Source organism: Thermobia domestica, chromosome 1 (genome assembly GCF_964235325.1).
Source record: "Thermobia domestica chromosome 1, izTheDome1.hap1.1, whole genome shotgun sequence".
Taxonomy (NCBI): domain Eukaryota; kingdom Metazoa; phylum Arthropoda; class Insecta; order Zygentoma; family Lepismatidae; genus Thermobia; species Thermobia domestica.
Window position 1 is genome coordinate 126960742 of NC_137454.1, and position 21356 is coordinate 126982097.

Sequence of the window (21356 nt, forward strand, 5' to 3'; positions counted from 1 at the left end):
TCTTGGTACTGTTAGTATAACTGATTCATACTTATGCTTGGTAAAATAAAATATAGCCTCCTGAAGACCGGTGTTTTTACTGTTACTGTGAAAACCTGACTTATACTGTTTCTTCTGCGCAGTCTAGAATTACTCTTCTGCCGAAGTAATTGCATATCATTCTATGTAGTAATCACAAGGTTTTTTGAATACCTTTAATTTTGTATTTATTTATCCTTGTAACCATGCAGCCTCTTACTATGTTATTTATTTGTCCACTAGTATTGCTCTGTTTAACATACTCGTTATCACCACACCGAAATTAGTCCTTCGTGTCTGCTATTCGATGCATACTGATTTACACGTTTCTTTACGTCATAAAATATTCAAGAATCCCACACAGCCCTGGGGAATTCCGAGTGTCGCCATTAGACATATTCCCCTCTTTTTTCTTAGTTTAACGTTCCATATTATGCACCAGGCCTAAAGGAGACGGTGATGAGAAGATTTACAATAATGATGGAATGACAAAAATGGGAAGAAAAGGGAGAACTCCGAAAAAATCTACGAACATAGTTGTTCCATCACAAAGCTCACTTGGTGGGACCAGGAATCGAACCAAGGACCCAAAGTGCCAAAAGTTAGCGCTCTATTATTGAACCATCGCGGCTCCATGACACAATCGTGTACTGTATAATCCTGAACACAATATGTGATGATCTTTGAGAATAATATTCCACATTAGTTCTACATGTAATAATTTTCGTTATATTCAGCTCTAATTACATAATCTCATTTTTCCATGCTATCGGATACCTGTAGCCGGTGTTTAAGGGTTTCTCGTGTCGAAAAGTGTTCTGAAACTGCAGTCTCGTCTCAAAAAGTGTATCTGTATCTATTAGAAGAGCTATGTCTCGTCTCATATCTCAAGAAAAAATTCTGTCTCGTCTCGTCTCGTAAACAGCCTTATGTATAGCTTTTAAACTATTGATTTCCGGATTGACTTTTCTTGTTTTATTATAATGAATTGTGTATATAAATTAATTAGCAGATTGATTGGATTAGAATCATGTCCTTTGTCAGCAGTGAGGCTATATTCGAGAGATAATCCCGTTTAAAGCAGGATCTAATCTGCTGTAGTGTACCCGATCATAACCACAAGATCAGCGATGAGAGCTTATGCTAATTAGTAGAGCTCCCTTTATATTGTATAACCGTAGCATCGCCGTAGAAGCACGCCTAATATTAATAGCGCTTTAATGGGAAAATTAGATGCATATAACCTCAGCAAGATTGAACCAGACGAGAGAATCTGATAACTTCTAGATTAAATTTAAAAGAAAATCAGGTCTTAAATTTTCTACATAAATTTACAAAAGGAAACAAGACGAAAAAGAATTCGTCTAGAAACGAGACATAACGAAACTTCAACAAAATTTACGGGACCAGACAAGACCAGACCAGAAAATCTATTTCTAGTATCGTCTCATGGACAACACTATCTGCAAGTAACAAATGTATGCCGAAACTTAATAATGTTTGATTATGACTTATTTTTTTTTACAAATAATTAGTAGATGATAACTTTACCTTCATTGATATAAAGCTACATTTTAAATTATCATAGATATACCATATCTGTGAAACTTATAACTGTTATTCTATGCCGCATAATTGATACCATTTCCCGGACATTGTTAGGTCATCAAGTTTAGGAGACTCAGCAGTGCAGGTCATGTAGCAAGAATGGAAGAAAGTAGAAACGCTTTCAAAGTCTTAACTGGAAGCCCAAATGGGAAATTGCCATTAGGAAGACCTAGACGCAGATGGAAAAACAATATTAAGATGGATCTTGCAGAAATAGGAATACAAAGTAGAAACTGAATCCACTAAGGACAGAAGTCAATGGAGAGCTTTTATGAACGCGGCATTGAACCTCCGGGTAGCATAGGACATAGAGTTAATTAGTTAGATAGTTAAATCTATGAAACTTTCATAGCTTAGAAATGTCGGTTAGATCTTCAGAAAAGCACAATGTTCACAGTCATACGTTTATAAAGAAAAAAAATTCAAACTCGAATTCTTGATACAGTTTCGAAGAGGGGAAACGTTTATTTTGTTTCACGGAAGCCCATTTGTTGACTGAAGAAAGTGTGAGATCTTCCCCTACTTTTATTATTATTATATCTGGAATTACTTTTCAAAAAATGTACTTTATATATATATATTAGGGTGGCAATCAGTTATATGGGAAAATTTTAAAATTTATTTTAATAGAGTCTCACCCCCTAATTCTATTCCTTTTGGTTACTTAAACAGGCGTTCAAAATTTCATGAAAGTATTTTAATATTTAAAGGTCGCTCAACGCGCTCCAACTTACAGCTACGTCTACATTACTTAAGCATTACATGCGAAACTCAGAGTGTCTTAACCGGGATCAGCCCAACTTTTTCCCTTTCAGTTACATTGTTCACACTTACAGTATATGACTTGTGGATGTATCCACAACGTATTGTAAAGTTTGATGATGATATATTTAGAGGTGTCATATATAGAGTGTCTGACGAGTATATTACATTTGGTGGTTGTAACGTCGTTTGACTTTCTCATTTTACCTGACATAAGAAAAACCTAGCATTTGACATTTGAAAATAAGATATGATGTGAAATACTCTTTAGGAATCATGAATACACTTTCTGCAGCGGAAAGCTGCTGCAGCGAACGCTTTGGGCTACGAGAATTCTGTGCTAGTGAGGAATCTATTAGAAGAGCACGCAAAAGGAACAGCAAGGAAATCGCTAGTGAAATTTGTTCGTCTTTTCCATCTGGTAGCCCACCTACAGTGAATTGGAATGACGAATTGTTACCTGCTCTCACTTCTAAGGAATAAGTTAATCGCATAGCGGTTCTCGCTTCTGGGAATGGTGACACAAAACTATTAGGAGTGCCTCCTATTCCAAATGGAAGAGGTACCTTCCAGTCGGAAGCTGTTTTTAAATTGCTGGAGGATTGTAACTTAACCTCACGTATGCATTTCATGTGCTTTGATATAACAGCATATAACACGGGGTCACAAAATGGAGCTTATACCCTACTGGAACAGAAAATACAGAAGGATCTAATCAAGGTCCCTTGCAGGCATCACATGATGGAACTAATTGTGGCGAGAGTGTTCGACATGGTTTTCGATGCTTCAATGGGTCCACACATAAAACTGTTTCAACGTTTCTCTGAAGCATAGAACTCAACTGACAAACTGAAGTTCGACACCGGAATTCAGGACGAAGTTGTCACAGAGGTTTTCACTCCAGTAAAGTATGAACTGATAGCTTTCTTCAAGCAGCAACTGACGCACTATCAAGTCAGAGATGATTGCAGAGAACTTTTACAACCTGCTCTCATATTTTTTGGCGAAGTTCTTCCAGGAGAAATCACATTCTGCGTTCCTGGAACCTACCATCCTGCACGATCGTGAAATTTATTTATTGCCTGAAGATATCTTTTCCGGTCACAGTTGAACCTTACATTTTGTGAGCTGAACAGGTTCCGGGACGTTATAGTTGTCGTCGCAGTGTATTCATTTCCTCTTGTGCTTTTAGCTCCAAGAAATGACCTGAATCTCTTACGACTCATTTATTCCTACAAGAATGTTAATGCAAAAATTGCAGAAGCAGCAATGAACATGTTCTCATGACATCTGTGGTATTTGAGCGAACCACTTACTGGTCTCAATTTCTTTGATCCTGAAGTCCACGCAGCAGTGAAGAAAGACATGGTTACAGTGTTATTTAGGGATGGAAATGAAGAAGAAGAACTCATGAGCTTAAGATATGAGGAGACCACAAAGAAAGAGCCCTTAGTAACTTTGTTTCCAGAAACACCAGAAAGCTGTTAGAAGCACTGGAGATCTACACGGATTTTTTTATTAGAAAACCCTGAAACATGGGAAACGAACTATACTTTCCTTTAGGCTCGAGAGTGCCATCCTAATTTATATATATATATATATAGTGTGTCCGTAAAGTTACGCAACCCAAAGGTCGATGGCATATATCTTTTGAACCAAGAACGATAAAGACATGAGACTTGAAACAAATGTAAGTGTCTTCCATGTAGATATTTTCGAGATCATAACCAATGTTGGAATTTGTAACGCTTTTAGGTATTGACGAAAGAAGGTATCGGACGTGTAAAATTAAAAATGTACAAAATGAAGAAAATCAATATTCAGTTGCAGACAACTGATTTCTTTATGGTGAATCCCTGTGTATGTGTGCAGTATGCATCAACATTTATCGATTGTTGCAAAAATGTGACAAAGTTGATGCAGTGTTGCCATGCAGAAAGACTATTTAATGCAACTCAGTAAAATGGGTGTTTTTTGGCAAAAATGCAGCTCCTGGCAACAATGTGGTCGTAAAATTACTGCAACAGGTGTATTGTGGTTAATTAATGATAAGCAATGAGAATTTGCATATAATTCATAACCTGAGTTTTTATGCCAGCTGTCAGGTGGGATTTTCTTATCACAAATTTTGAATCAAAACACAGGTTATAAATTATGTGCAAATTCTCATTGCTTATCATTAGTTAACCAGAATACACCTGTTCGTGGGCGCCCATGTTGTGATTTCCAGGGGGGCAAAAAAAGCCACATTTCAAATATAGTTTTAAATTTTGCTGTAACTATTCTAAAAATTCTATTGGGTTTTCGATATTTCGAAGTACAATTTCTTCTAGGGGCGAGCGCACCACCTTGCCCCCCCTGATGGGCGCCCTTGCACCTGTTGCAGTAATTTTACGACAACAGTGTTGCCAGGGGCTGCGTTTCTGCCAAAGAATACCCATTTTACACAGTTGGATAAGCGTTGATGCATACTGCACATATACATAGATATTCACCGCAGGAAATCAGTTTTCTGCAACTGAATATTGATTTTCTTCATTTTGTACAATTTTTATGTTATGCTATCGATACTTTCTTTGGTCACTACATAAAAACGTTACAAATTCCAACATTGGTCATGATCTGGAAAATATCTACATGGAACACGCTTACCTTTGTTTCAAGTCTCATGTCTTTATCGTTCTTGGTTCAAAAGATATTTAATATATGCCATCAAACTTTGGGTTGCGTAACTTATGGACACACACTATATATATCTGGAGGAAATAGGAGGAAATATATACAAAAATCTCACTCTCTCTCTATATATATATACAGACTGCTCCATAATTCGTGTTATTTTCTACAACGCTGGGAGAAGATGAAGTTTATATATTATTAATGTAAAATTTGGCACTCTTATTGAGAAATATCTGAATTTTTTGAATTTCTAAAGAAAATAAGAGAAAATTGCTGTTTAGGTCCCCTTTTAGGGGTGTAAACACGAAAGTTCATTTTCCTTATGGGAGATTCAATGTTAAATGTTAGAAGCAGTTTTCTCCAATAATTATTCGTGAAGATTTTGGAGCAAATGAGTTGTGTTTGTTACAAAACGCAAAAACGCTCATTCACAAAGCTAATAAAGCCGTCTCAAACATTATTTTGCGAAGGTCCCCCTTTTGGGGGGCAAGGGGCGTAAAAAGGTGGTGGGTGATATGTTACCAAAATCCCAAAATTTATTTTCGGAATGCCAGTAAGCGTCAGATTAATCACAAATGTCACAGAATTAATGCTCCACTGTCCTTACATGTAAGAGTGACTGATAATGGGGCTACAGCCCCCTTTCAAAAACAAAAAATCACCATAAATATTCTTAGTAGGGACATACGAGGAAAAGATATTTTTATTAAATTAATGTAAAATTAGGCGTCATTGTAACAAAAGAGTATGAGTTTTTCAAATCTGGAATGTTATTTTGATAACGCACCGCCTTAGGAGGGCACAGAGGGCAAAGCACTCGATGATGGATCTTTACAAAAATTCAAAATTTTGTTCCGGAAATTCCAGTGAGCGTCAGAAGTTTCTCCACTGTCACAGAATTAATATTCTAATGCTCCTTTCATGTGCCAGTGACTTATATGGGGCTATAGCCCCCTTTTGAAAATAAAAAAAAATCACCATAAATATCCTTAGTAGGGACATACGAGAAGAAGGTATTTTTGCTAATTAATGTAAAATTAGGCGTCATTGTATCAAAAGAGTATGCGTTTTTCAAATCTGGAATGTTATTTTGATAACGCACCGCCTTAGGGAGGCACAAGGGGCGAAACATAAAATGATGGATGTTTATAAAAATTTCAAATGTTATTCTGGAAGTGTGAATGAGTATTAGATTAATCACAAATGACACAGAATTAATATTCTAATGCTCCTTGCATGTGCCAGTGATTGATGTGGTGCTACAGCCACCTTCCACAAATCACCAAAAATCACGATAAATATCCTTAACAGGGACATATCAGAAGAAGCTTTTTCTCTATTGGTCGATTAATGTGAAATTTGGCGTTATTGTAATAAAAAGTTATGTATTTTCCAAATCTGAAATGTCATTTTGGTAACAGGGGACAAAGGGCACGGTTCGTAATTTTTGGCTTTGGAGGGCACAGGGGCCGAAGTATAAAAATTCCAAATTTTATTTTGGTAGTGCCAATGAGCATGAAATTAATTGCAAGGCGCACAGAATTAATGCTCCCGCAGCAAAGAATCTGCAACTTGAGCATGTAAGTTTATTGTGAAACTACGACTAACAGCACAGGGAATCAACGGCGTCCTCTCCTGCACATTTATTTTGGAGCAAAAGACTTCGTCGTTTCACAATAAACATATATGCTCATGTTGCAGGTTGCTGCGGACTGTACCAGTGACTGATATTAGGCTACAATCCCCTTTCATAAAACAATAGAAATTCATGATGAATGTCCTTATACGCAAGGACCTACTGGCAGAAGGTAAATATTTTTCATTATTAAAGTGAAATTTGGCATTATTGTCGAAAAATGTTTGTTTAGAAAAAGAGCTAAAGCGACAATATGATAATGGTCATGTGTTGATCTCTTTTAGTGGCGTCAACTCAAAATTTGATTGGCCTAACTGGAGTTTCAATGTAAAATGCGGAAAGCAGTTTGCTCTATATTTATACGAATTTTGCTGTAAATTAGCAGTTTCAGGTAGAAAATACGATACCATTCCTCTTCTTCCTCCCCTTTCATCTATGATGGTACATGCGTTTCTAGTTTTATTACGTCAAACCTCCAAATTGGGGAAGATAGGCAGTAAGAAAAATTCAAACTTTTCGTTATTTCCCGTAAGCGTCAAAATATTTGGAAATATACCAAAATTAATGCTTAGAAGCTACCTCCATGTACCAGCGACAACTTTAGTGATTCAATTCCCCCTTTCCGGTCCCAAAATCATTTAAAGAACCACACCACTTTGTTTTATTATTTTCCATGCTTCTCTCTGGACTATTCAGAATGCATGCTAAGACATGTGTGTTTAAGAAGCATTGGAACACGTCCGAATCATTTGTTGGCGTCCCACTGTAAGCTGATTTTAAGCAATGTCAACAAACTTTTGTTTATAAAATACCCTCTAATTCCTGACTCAACTTCTTGTTCATGTGTGCTGACAACAGTTTCAGACATTTTCTTATCGCAACACACCAACGATTTACGAGTTAACAGTTTAATAGGATTTCGTGTCTGTAATCAACACCTGGGTTAGATTGACTTCTTTGGAAATGGACATTACATAGTAGGTGAATCTCGGGGATAGACTGGCTTAATCATTTGATAATTACTTGTCGTTTCCAGTATACTATAAGAGTGCATTCATACTGTAGTGTCCTTTGATCATGCAGTCTTTAACTCAGGATCAGCGTGCTAATGTAATTGAATGGTACATTTTATCAGAAATATCTGCAAGAGCAACAAGATCCCGTATAATTAAAGAACTCGGATTAAAAGTACACGATATGCAAATTCACCGTTTGTACAAACAGTTCCGCAGCAATTGTTTTCACACTGCTCATCTTGCATCTAGAAAAAGTGCAGGAAGATCTCCAAGTGTATCTACAGAAGAAACAAAAAGACAGGTTTTGTTATCTGTTACTAGTTCACCGCGGAAATCCCTTGCTCGTCGAAGCTTAGGCTTAAATATTAAGAAAACTACGCTACAAAGAATTTTAAGAAACTTTAAGGTAAAACCATACAAGGCCCGAATGGTTTCTGAATTGTGTGGAATTGATTATGATGATCGTGTTTATTTCTGTAACTGGTTTATCGAGAAGTTAAATGAAAACCCTATGTTCTTATTTCAAGTGATGTTTTCCGATGAAGCAAAATTCTTCTTAAATCGTTCTGTGTCCTCATCACATGCAAGATATTGGTCATCGATACAGCCGAACGTGAGAACAGAAGTATCAATGGACAAACGAGGAATAATGGTTTGGTGTGGTATAACTGCGACTGAGGTGATAGGACCTTCCTTTTTTGATTAAAATGTAACAACGTCATCATACCAAAAGCTACTAAGAGAAAAAGTATTTGCTGAACTGGATCGTTTAAATTTGGGTCAAAGTGATGAATTATGGTTTATGCAAGATGGAGCGCCAACGCATCGCTCAAATAGGACTATAAATCTTTTGAGAGAGAAATTTGGGGAACGGGTTATTTCTATGGGGTCAAGTGTCGAATGGCCACCAAGATCTTACACCATGCGATTTTTTCTTGTGGGGATTCCTAAAACAAATTGTCTACCAAAAATCATGTAACAGTGTAGAGGACTTGAAACAGAGGATTGTCCACAGTATAGAGATGATCACTCCAGATATGTTAGAGAAGGTGTTCACAGTTTCTTTAGTAAATCGCATTAATTTATGTCTTGCTCGTTCAGGAGGGCATGCCGAATAAAAGTAAGTTGATTTTATTGGTTTTACACTTAGGTTAATGATCTTTTTAAACAATTAGTGATAGTGGAGCCAAAAAGAGTTCTTGTCAACAAAGAATAATTTCCAGCAACTGATTCTTATTCATCGGGAAACATTTGTTTTTATTACAACCGTGTGTCCATGTGTATTACATCTGCAGTACATACGAGTAAGTTGTTATATGGAAAGTTGGATAATACGTTTATTGTGTAAGAAGTAATGAAAATACATGCTTTTTCTTTTTAAGAATAAAGCAAACAATATTGAAACTTAAAGCTCACTTATAATTTTTAAGATCTTACTTTTCATTAAGATTTTTTTTTCCTGCTACGTTTTCCGTTGTCATTTTGTGTTCTATTTCGAGATGGTTCTGCTTAAGTGTGTAGAAAATACTAGGTGATTTGTGTGTGAGATTTTCTGCTATAAAAAGAGCTGTAATTGATTTTTAAAAATATAAAATTCTTTGATTATATTCCAGTGATACCATAACAACAAAGCTATATGCATAATCAGTTACACTGACAGAAGTTATTCATTTACAGTAATTTCCAGGTTTGTTGTATTTTTTTTATTGTTTTGCAATAATGACAACTTACATTTTAATTATGACATATTTATTGTGAATTTTTGTAATTTTTGGAAGGGGGCTGTAGCCCATATAAGTCACTGGGACATGCAAAGAGTATCAGAATATTAATTCTGTGACATTTGTGACTAATCTCGCGCTCATTAACATTTTCAAAATAAAATTTGGAATTTCCATAAAGATCCACAATCTTATGCTTCGCCCTCTTTGCCGCTAAAGGTGGTGCGTTATCAAAATTATACCGAATTAAAAAAAAAGCCAGCGCCAAATTTGACATTACTTGATTTTAAAAAAATAGCTTCTTCCGGTGTGTCCCTGTTAAGGATATTTATCGTGATTTGTGGAAGGGGGCTGTAGCCCCACATCAATCACTGGCACATGCAAGGAGCATCGGAATCTTAATTCTGTGTCATTTGTGATTAATCTGATACTCATTCACACTTCCAGAATAAAATTTGGATTTTTTTTTATAAAGATTCAAATGCTTATGCTGCGAAACCCTGTGCCCTCCTAATCCGTTGTCACCAAAATAACATTCTATATTTCAAAAACGCGTACCTTTTTACTAAGATAACAAATTATTTTACATTAATTTGACAAGAAATAATGGTTTCTCGGATGTCCCTGCTAAAATATTTACGGCTAATTTTTTATGTGATTTTTTGGAAGGGGGCTGTAGCCCCATATCAATCACTGGCACATACAAAAAACATCGGAATATTAATTCTGCGAAATTTATGATTAATCTGATGTTCACTGGCATTTCCAGAATAAAATTTGGAATTTTTATAAACATCCATCATTTTATGTTTCGTCCCCTGTGCCCCCTAAGGCGGTGCGGTACCAAAGTAACATCCCATATTAAAAGACACATACCTTTTTAGCACAATAACACCAAATTTAACTTAATTGATTTTTAAAAAATAGTTTCTTCCGGTATGTTCCTGCTAAGGATATTTATGGTGAATTTTTAATATGATTTTTGGAAGGGAGGCTGTAGCCCCATATCAGTCACTGACACATGCAAGGAGCATCGGAATATTAATTCTGTGACATTTGTGATTAATTTGACCCTCACTGGCATTTCCGGAACAAAATTTGGAATTTTTATAAAGGTCTATCATCTGATGCTTCGCCCCCTGTGCCCCCTAAGGCAATGGTTACTAAAATAACGTTTCAGATGTGAAAAACTCATACCTCTGTGCTACAACGACGCCAAATTACACATTAACTGACAAAAAGTACCTTCTTTTCGTATGCCACTACTAAGGATATTCATGGTGATTTTTTGAGAGGGGGCTATAGCCCCATATAAGTCACTGACACATGCAAGGAGCATTAGAATATTAATTCTGTGCCAGTGGTGAAAAATTTGACGCTCACTGGCATTTCCGGAACAAAATTTTGAATTTTTATAAAGATCCATCATCGAGTGCTTCACCCCTGTGCCTCCCTAAGGCGGTGCGTTATCAAAATAACATTCCAGATTTGAAAAACGCATACTCTTTTGATACAATGACGCCTAATTTTACATTAATTAAAAAAATACCTTCTTCTCGTATGTCGCTACTAAGGATATTTATGGTGATTTTTTTATTTTTGAAAGGGGGCTATAACCTCATATAAGTCACTGGCACATGCAAGGAGGATTAGAATATTAATTCTGTGTCATTTGTGATTAATCTAATACTCATTCACACTTCCAGAATAAAATTTGGAATTTTTATAAACATCCATCATTTTATGTTTCGCCCCCTGTGCCCCCCTAAGGTGGTGCGTTATTAAAATAACATTCCAGATTTGAAAAACGCATACTCTTTTGATACAATGACGCCTAATTTTACATTAATTAAAAAAAATACCTTCTTCTCGTATGTCGCTACTAAGGATATTTATGGTGATTTTTTTTTTATTTTTGAAAGGGGGCTGTAGCCCAATTATCAGTCACTCTTACATGTAAGGAGCATTGGAGCATTAATTCTGTGACATTCGTTACTGGCATTCCGAAAATAAATTTTGGGATTTTGGTAACATATCACCCACCACCTTTTTAGGCCCCTTGCCCCCCAACAGGCAACAGACAAAATGTTACAACCTCTCTATATTTTTCAATTGTTCTCTAAACTTTCCATGAATCATAATTATACCAATTTCAAGTTAACTTTTAAATCTTTCAGTTAGTCTACTATAGACTGCACATATTGACATATACTGTATACTATATACTACACAGATATCTACTATAGACTATATTGAATATTTAGTAAAAGCAGAATATTAGATTCTGGCAATCTATTGGTAGCTAATATATTGCTTAAGTTTTATAAATATGATGAAACTTACTATTGAAGTACTTGATTGCATCACTGAGTAGTAACATACATACAGCAAATTATATTGTTTAAGCTTAAAGTAACTAATATGACGGTGGATCCTTTTTACAACAAATACAACGTAAAATGTTGTGGATTTCCTTTATGCAGATTATTCTCTGAACCAGCGTTTCCCAACCTTTTTCAACTTGCGGCACACTACGGGTGTAACTTGAATTCTCGCGGCACACTTATAGATATTATTATTATTATTATTATTATTATTATTATTATTATTATTATTATTATTATTATTATTATTATTATTATTATTATTATTATTATTATTAGCCCCTATTATTATTTGCAAACATAAAATACCATGGTATTTTTTTCTGTGATTACTGATCTCCTTCTCACAAAGATGAAAGCTCGATCACTGACTTTCTCCTATGCTAATTCATTATGCTTATTTTTTATTCTAATTTTAAAATAGAAAACAATTGCAATGAAATAAAGGACTCAGATTTTTAAAAATACACTTTCTTTTTCGAAAACTATTCAACCTTTCACTAAGAACGAAGATCACTAAACAACGAACGAACAAACAAATGTCTTGTACTTTTAACTTTGCTTTTTTAACCAAAACCGGTGCATATTATTGCAATCATAAAGCTTGCGATGCATGGAAGTCATAACACAGCTGTTGAAAAAAGTGTTGTTCTGTCATTCACGTGCGAATGAGTGTTCTACGAACGTTCATTTGACGCGTACCGTACAAGTGCTTCCATTTCTCGGTGTTAATATGACTCTCAATTGAAGCGTAACATAGCAGCTAACCGTGGAAATGTGTACGAGCCGAAATACTGTCTGCTACACAATAAAAGATGTAGAATAATATATTACAATTACAGTACTTTTTTTCATGGTAGAAATTCATAGTAATGTGAAATACAAAAATATATTTTTTTTCCTATGTCTTGCAATTTGGTTGCTATAGAATTAATAATTTTGTTTCGATTTCCTCGCGGCACACCAGTGTGCCGCGGCACACCGGTTGGGAAACGCTGCTCTGAACTAATATTAGATTAAGATACAATAAAGGGTAGGTTAACAACCTGAGAGATTGATTTATACTTCATATATGTGTTTTAATTTTCATGTTTCTGGTTTTCAGAATATAGAATTTCATATCAAACAAAAACTCATGTATCAAATATTAAATAAGTTTACGATTTAGCAGCCGTTGGCGAATCTAAAACTCGTGATGTTGGAGCTGGTATATTGAATCGTGTTCATTTTTTTAAAAAAAGTTAGTATTATGTTTTTTTTTTTTATTTATTTATTTTTAAAATGAATATTTACTGTATCTCGCTACTAAACTTTACTACGACGACCAGTCATACATCCATGCACTAGATGAAACCGAAAACATGTATATAAAAGAGAGAGAGAGAGCTTGAAGATTAAACATGAAGTTGTAAATAAATATTTGTTTAATTATATATTTTGGTAGGTCATATACAGAAAACGATATGAATATGTTGTTATGTAGCGGCTCGCAGCTAGTTTCCCGTAAGAAAAACTTTTGATAGAATTATAAATATCCACTACATCGAGAAAGTAATTAAATATTTACATAATTTTATGCCCTTTTGAATAGATACAGTGTTTAGACACATTATTTTTGTTTTAATCAAGGAATATTATTTTTGCTCAGAGTGCGTTTTTTTTTTTTTTTTTTTAAATGAAAATAATAGAGTATAAATTTTACATATGAATGGGAATACGGCCGAAGCGGAAATATAAAGTACAGTAGTACACGTGGCAGACTAACTTAATTTATGAATTATTAATTTCGTTTCCTCACATTGTAATAAACGTAAAAATCTATTTTATTTTGTCAAAGTGAGACCTTTAACTAGCATACTAACCGGGTTCCCAGCGTAACGACCGGATTTAGTGATTCAGCTTGAACTAGAGCAACCATTTTTTCTTCATTTCTCTGTGTACCACATCAGCTTACGATAAGAAAAAATAATCATTATAGACTTAAAGAAAATTCTTTTTTAAAAAACATAAAAAGTAAAAACTTGCTTGGGAACCTGACGGAACCCCACTTTGTTATATTTCTAATTCGGGTTGTTAATTCCTGTCTTTTCAAAAGATTTTGAGTGTTGTGAAGTGTTGAGCGAAATAATCTAATAATAATAATAATAATAATAATAATAATAATAATAATAATAATAATAATAATAATAATAATAATAATAATAATAATAATAATAATATTAATAATAATAGTAATTTGAGTAATCTACTGCAACAAACAATTGAGCCAGGAAAAAATAGGATCTTCCGATGGCCTTAGCTAGGTAAACAACGTTGACGTCCCCCATGGATTGATTCATGCATATAAAGTTGAAACATTTAAATGCATTCATGTAGTATCAAAATTCAGAGTTGTGTCGAATTACTCAATGTTTTTAAGTCTCCGCACATGACTTATTAAACACATTAGTGAATTATACGAATAGAGAAGTGTCAATTTGTTTGTTTGTTTTCCATTAAAACGACATAGAAAAACACCTCAAGAAAAGTAATTTAACTCATTCCCATGGAAAGATGTATTATATGAAATAGATTTCATTTGATTCAAGGTCCATTAATGTTTTGTGCTCCTTGTTTGATCGATGTGTTTGTGTTGTATTTATGAAGTTCTAAGTTCCAAAGAGACTATGGTGCTTTTGAAACATCGCTATGCCAAATTAGAGCATTTGAAGTTATATATCTATATCTATATCTATATCTATATCATATCTATATCTATATCTATATCTATATATATATATTATTGTTGGGAGACAGGGTAACTTAGCCTTTATCCTTGACCTCTTTGAATTACAATTAATCTTATTTACAATCAATCACACTTCACAATTGAAAACACCAAAGAAAACAGATCCTATATTTAAACATTATTGGATAATTTTGCAGGAAATGTTTTCTTTTCACATTATGGAAAGTATATGTGCGCTAAGTTTTAAATTCGGATAGAATTTGCCTTCTTTAGCCCCTAATCTAGAAGTCTGAGAAAGAAGAACAGTACTGGGGATAACATTTGTCACGTTATATTTATGTTACATTCCAGCCCACAGTTCGTGTAATTTTTATATATATCAACACGGTCAAAATACCTTAAATAAGACAAGTCACCTTGTAATACTATTAGCTTTTATTCCTTTTCACTTATTTTCATTAATAATACTTTTCCTTTTTTCGGTTGTTGTCATAGCAACATTTTAGATAAACAATTATCCGCTGTTATGGTAACGAAGAGTACCTATTATACACATAAAATCAACACATATCTTTAGCTACTAAGATTAAATCTTATTTCTTTATATTTAGAAGCAATAATATATATTATTTTTCTTCTTCTTCTACACGACAGATTGTGTACTTTTATGTACCGTTGTCCAAAACCAAGATATAAAAATAAAAGAGATTCAGTAAATAAATATACAATATCGTTGTACATTCTCTCTCAGAGTTACTGTTTTAGGGGTAGTGCTTATTGAATTGTTCTTCAATCAGCTTTGTATAATATCACATATCCACACTTAAAGTTATGCCACCCTTGCGCAAGTTTTAAACTACACTAAGGTTTAAAAAGAATTTTAAAGCACACAAAGCAAAAATCTTTTAAAATAGTTTATTGATTTTATTCCAACCTCTCCTCAAATATTATATTATTCTTATTTGCACTCCAAACTATTATTTCTTTATGTTTCTTTAGTTGTTCGTAGGGATGTTGAATCTCTGTACGCACCACATAAATTTCAGCAACTTCTGTACACGGATCCTAATGCTGGAAGTTTAGGGAGATACATAGAATTTAGATACTTAACATTGATACACACATATTTGAACATATCCTCTCAAAACTTTTGTCCCTGTTTCTGTATAATAGTCTATTTGTTCAAATTTTCCACGTTTTATACATACACAATGTTACAAGTGGTATGTGGGTAAGGGAGTATGTTTGTCAGCTTTAGGACAAGGTAAACAACGAGGCCGGATTTTTCATGCAAGCCTGAGTTGCGTTCTTTGCTTGTGATTTCTATGTATAAACAACAGAAAGTTCTATTACACGTAGAACAGTACTTAAACAAATTTCTCAATTGGGTATTCAGCCAAATCGCAAGCAAAGAACGCAACGCAAGCTTGCATGAAGATCCCTCTTAATAGATGCGATCTACTAGCTAACAACGTATTTTAATACATACAGAGTCTTCCAAAAGTCCTGCAAAAAAGTAAAAAGCTTTAACTTTGAAAGTACACTTACAATTTTGTATTTTGTTTCTAATGTTTAGTGGAAATGTTAAAATTTTTGTTGGCAACAATGAGCGGATGTAAACGTTGACGTCATAACTGCAAATCACGTGACAAAGATGACATCTACTCAAGAAAAAGCGCAGTGTGTGGCGTGGTTTTGTGAGTTAAAATCTAGTGTTTTGGTGAGAAGAAAATTCCGATAAAAATATCGGAAACAACCACCTGGAGATTCAAGTATCAAGAGATGGTACGATAAATTCCTAGCTACCGGAAGTGTCTTGGACTTGCTTCGTAGCGGAAGGCCAACAACCAGTGTTGATGTGATTCAGTCCGTGCAGGAAAGCGTGTTTCGAAGTCCAAAGAAATCGTTGAAACGCAGATCCTTGGAGGTGCGAGTGCCAATGACAACGCTACACAATGTCGTTCGTAAGAAAATAAAGAATCTTACAAGTTGAAACTTGTACAGGAATTGACGGAAGAAGACTGTGACATAAGAAGTGAGTTTTGTGAAATGATGCTTGCACGGTTGAACAGTGATCCAGGGCTTCTTTCAAAGTTACTGTTCTCAGATGAATCCACGTTTCATGTGTCTGGTAAGGTAAACCGACACAATTGTAGAATCTGGGGGATTGAGAATCCACACGAATTTGAGACACATGTTCGTGATTCTTGGAAGTTAAATGTGTGGTGTGCCGTTTCAATGAACGTCGAAATGCCATTCTTGGATTCCCGAAAAGACTTCAGCAATGTTTGGACGTAAATGGTGCTCAGCTGGAAGTCTGGCGTTGAAAAAAATGTTTGGAAACAAAATTTCAGACTTTCTTACAAGTCCACTAAAAGTTTTGTACAAATACAATAAATGGTTACTACAAAGTTACAGCTTTTTACTTTTTTGCAGGACTTTTGGAAGACTCTGTATATGCGTTGGACCATTTATCTTGGTACGCCCTCGAACTTTTGAACTAACGAACAAAAAAACGCTAAAATTTTGTATCATGCAAATATTGGCAAGAAGACATTGTTTGGCATACTCTTTGACACCACAAGGTTGTCATACTCTTTGATATTGCCAACTCAACATAAAGTTGTATTTTTTCATACGGTACTACGTCAGATTATTATATGTTTCAAAGCTACACGTTAAACAAAAAGTTATAATGTTACATTTATTATTCAGTGTTGAAAACTAAGGAAGCTACAATATCACAAATATCCCAATTTTGGTGACCTCTACAGCAGTAATAATGAAAGCGGCATAGACGGAGAAATGTGCATCTAAATTACTTTAGTATCTGATATTATGATCATGATACAGTGGATTTCGAACGAATACAAATATCGTTACAAGGAGTTGAAAACGAGACTTTTTTCAAAGGATTTTATTTCGAAGAACTGCTTAGATAAGTACCTCATCCAATGGTATAATTGATTTTCAATAGACATAAAGATCACAGCAGTTTAATATCGTTTACAGCAATTTAATATCTCAAACCGTTCTGGAGATATGACAGAAACTTCGTTGAAGTTCGCAGCGCTGCTCAAAATTAAGTACTTCCGAGAACTTATTGTAATTACACCTACCAAAAAGTATTGTTGTAATATTATAGAAGCAGAGTAAATCAGTAAATTTAAAATGGCCCATATATACGGCATTTTAAGCAATATGTCAAATTTTATTATTTTTCGTATCTCCGGAATGGTTTGAGATATCAAATTGCTGTAAATGACATTATGGTCTTTATGTCTATTGAAAACCAAGTACGTAACTCAATGTGGTGCTTATATAAACACTTTTTGAAAAAAAGTCAAATTTTCAATTCCTTGTAACTTCGTTTCTATTCGCTCGAAATACGTCATACGATGGCAGTAGTATTCGATATTAAGGTACTTTGATTGCGTGTTACCCTGACCTCTCATTTGCGTTATTACTGTTGCAAAACCCTCCAAAATTTGGAAGTTTTTTTATGTTTGTGGTACTTGTAGTGTCCTTGTTTGCAGCACTGTATGACAAGTGTAGTATTTTGTTTTCGTTATAAATGTAACTTGACATAGTGCTATTTGAAAGAGTACGACTTTATATTTTTGTTCGTAACACTGTTAACCTTATAATATCACATTGTATGTCAAATAATGTCTCCCTGTCGATATTTGCATGATAGAAAATTTCAACGTTGTCTGTCCATTAGCTTAAATGTTACAAGGACGTATCAAGATAAATTATCTACCATGTATAGTAGGGATATGACTTTTTAACTTTTTACAAAATTTTAATTTTCCTGATGTATTTAATGAACTTTTGCCTATACGTTAGTTCTCTGGTGTTATTTTCGTTCGGGATTGGAAAAACGTCCACCAGCACCTAATCTACTTTCATATGCGAGGTAAGTGATAAAAACGATATATGATAAGAATTTTTGATTCGCAAAACATGATAATGAAAAGAAGTCTGGCATCTAGGAAAGGTTTAATAGACATTGGTATAATATAAATTGTGGTAACGTAATCTATTTATCGTATATTTATAATCAAAATGTACAGATCTTTGTCTGCACAACTCATCAGGCCCGCAGAAATTCAAAAATTCCAATGTAAATAACACTTTGTGTTTTGTTGTAAGTTATAAGTAAGCAACATAGATACAAGTTATTTTCCAAATTTTAATTTATACTATGCAGTGCACATTAAACAATCTTTCAAATCGGTTTTATTGGTATTACAAGCCTAGTAGATTGATTTGCTGGTGATAAAACTTTAGTATTCTTTGCTTTTATATGTATTTGCAACAGTGCTTCCCTCAATTGTCTTTCTAATTGCGATCTCTTCTATTTCTAGGTTAAAGATGTCATTCAAAACCAAAAGATCAAAATCAGCAGTTGAATCAGCTGGAAAAAAGTGGCGAAGTGAATTCAGCGACATGTAGAAAACGCAGTCCCAGCATACCAGAAATGAAAACAGACGTGAGTAAAATGTGTAAAATGCCTACAAACAGAGACATAGTTGGTAGATATTTGGGGTTGTACGATTAACTGAAAGGGCAGTCGGATAGAATAAAGATAATCTCTTAAGAACTGTGTAGACTTTGGGAGAAGTTGAAGTTTCTTTTGCTTACTATGCAGCAAAAGTTGCCAAGCTGTTACAGTTGTTCGTAAAATATAGAAAAAGAAGGAATGAGGTACTTGAAAAGTCTTTCGCTATTGTCTTCGATGTTACAAAAGAAAAAGGAAACTGGCTTTGCAGTGAAGACAAAGAATTGTATAGAAAACAACTTGAATCTGGTGGCCGAGTCGGATACACAACCGAGAAAGGCGCCTCTCTATGAACGATCCATCCTTCAAAAAGGCGAAGTAGCTCAATTGGTCCGTGTACTTACAAGCCAAGTGCAACATGTGAGTATCAGTGATACTCAAGAACGTAAGGTCAGCAGTGACTGAATTTTCAGAAGAGCCTCCCCCTATGAAACGTAAGTATCAAGCAACAAAATCTGCAACCAAACTCGTGTCGAAACTGTATCTGTCTACAAGATAAGCAGCGAAAGTTCTTCAGAACTTGACTGAGGAAGAAATAAATGTACCCACACCTTCACAATCGGAGATTTTGCGTCGAGTGATCAAGGAAGATGAAACAATGAAGAACCGGCTTAAAGAAATTTTCGGTGAACAGGAATTCTGCTTGCATTTTGATGGGACCAGAAGAGGAAGAAAAGATTAAGTGCAGAATTGTGAAACAAGTCTTCGCCTTGGAGTTTTGGTTTGTGAAAGCAGATCCGTCGAGAGCATCTATATCTTACTGCAAGCCTTGTTGGATGAGTATAATGCATGGAAGAATATTAAAATGATCATTTCTGACACCACAGCATTGAATATAGGACACAAAAGTGTTGTTGTTGTTAGACTCTAGAGACATTTTAAACAAATGGGTTTCGATGAGCCTCAGTTTATAGAATGTCAGCATCATATTCTTGACCTGGTTCTGCGACACTAAATGGATTCAGTATTCCCAATAAACTCACGGTCATCCAGCTTCAACTATCAATTCATTGAAGATGTTTTGGCTGGATATGAGAACTTACAAGAAAACTATTCTGGCACAGGAAAGGTACCGCCACGTGAAAACCCAGAATGGAGAAATGATTTTCCGTTTCTATTTGAACCTCTCAAAGGATATAATTTCTACCGGAAGGAGAACAAGTGACCTCAGTTGAACTGGCAGAAGCTACCTTTCTCAACAATGATAGATGGAAGTCACATGCAATCTATGAATGGATTACCTTTTTCCTCCTTCCAAATTGGAGAGATCAGCTACAACGTACTTGCGACTTCATCGCAACTAGATGAATAAAGGGATGGTTTTCAATTCAGCACTATACAGATTACATATACAATGAATTGCATGCTGCTATCTCCGACCTAAATTGTCCTAAAACTTTAAAGTGTTTTTCTGCTCACTGGGTAAAAAAACGTTCTATGCTGGATTTGCTTCGCTCAAATATGGTGGCCGAGCGAGCTGTGAAAGTGATGCAAGAAGATCACAACACTTGCAAAAGTGACAAATACCTCAACAGCAAGTTCATTAACAGTAATTCACAAATTTAAAACCATTTTACTAATATATTGTATAGAATATTCAGTATCAAATGAGGACTGTGTAAGTAGGCGAATTTTCTTTTAATGCTAAAACATCAATGTAGGTGCGGGAGCTTTTCTTACAATTAAACAAAATCAAGGACATTTTCGAGGTTTGCAGCCAAATGTTCATTGTTTGCCACCCCAGGCTTTTCAATTTGAAAAATGTCATATGTCTACTGTATAGCCTATAATACTGTTTAGCGCTACGAAATTTCATTTTCCCCCCTAAATTTTGTCAAAATTGCTGATGAGAATTTATCCTAAAGCATGTTATTTAGTTCAGGTCGACGTGATCTATAAACTGATATATGTCTTATCTTTGGACACTGTTTTAGTTAAACAGAAATCAAAATTTAAGAGTTAATTATGGGCTATATTTCATTAATCAAATTGTGTACTGTCGTCTTGCTAGGGTCATAACGAAATATTTGATAAAAGTACGTATATTTTGATATTAGCTTGATCTTAATATATGGCGAGATTCTGTAAAAACATCGAAAAGTAGGTTTACAATGAAATTAGTTTATTTCCGATTCCTCAGAAAAAAATGCATAATGATTTACATTCGCCCGTATCATTTTGTTGAGCTCAATATATTGATTGGTATATGCCAGGGGCGGATCCAGGACATACTTCTGGGT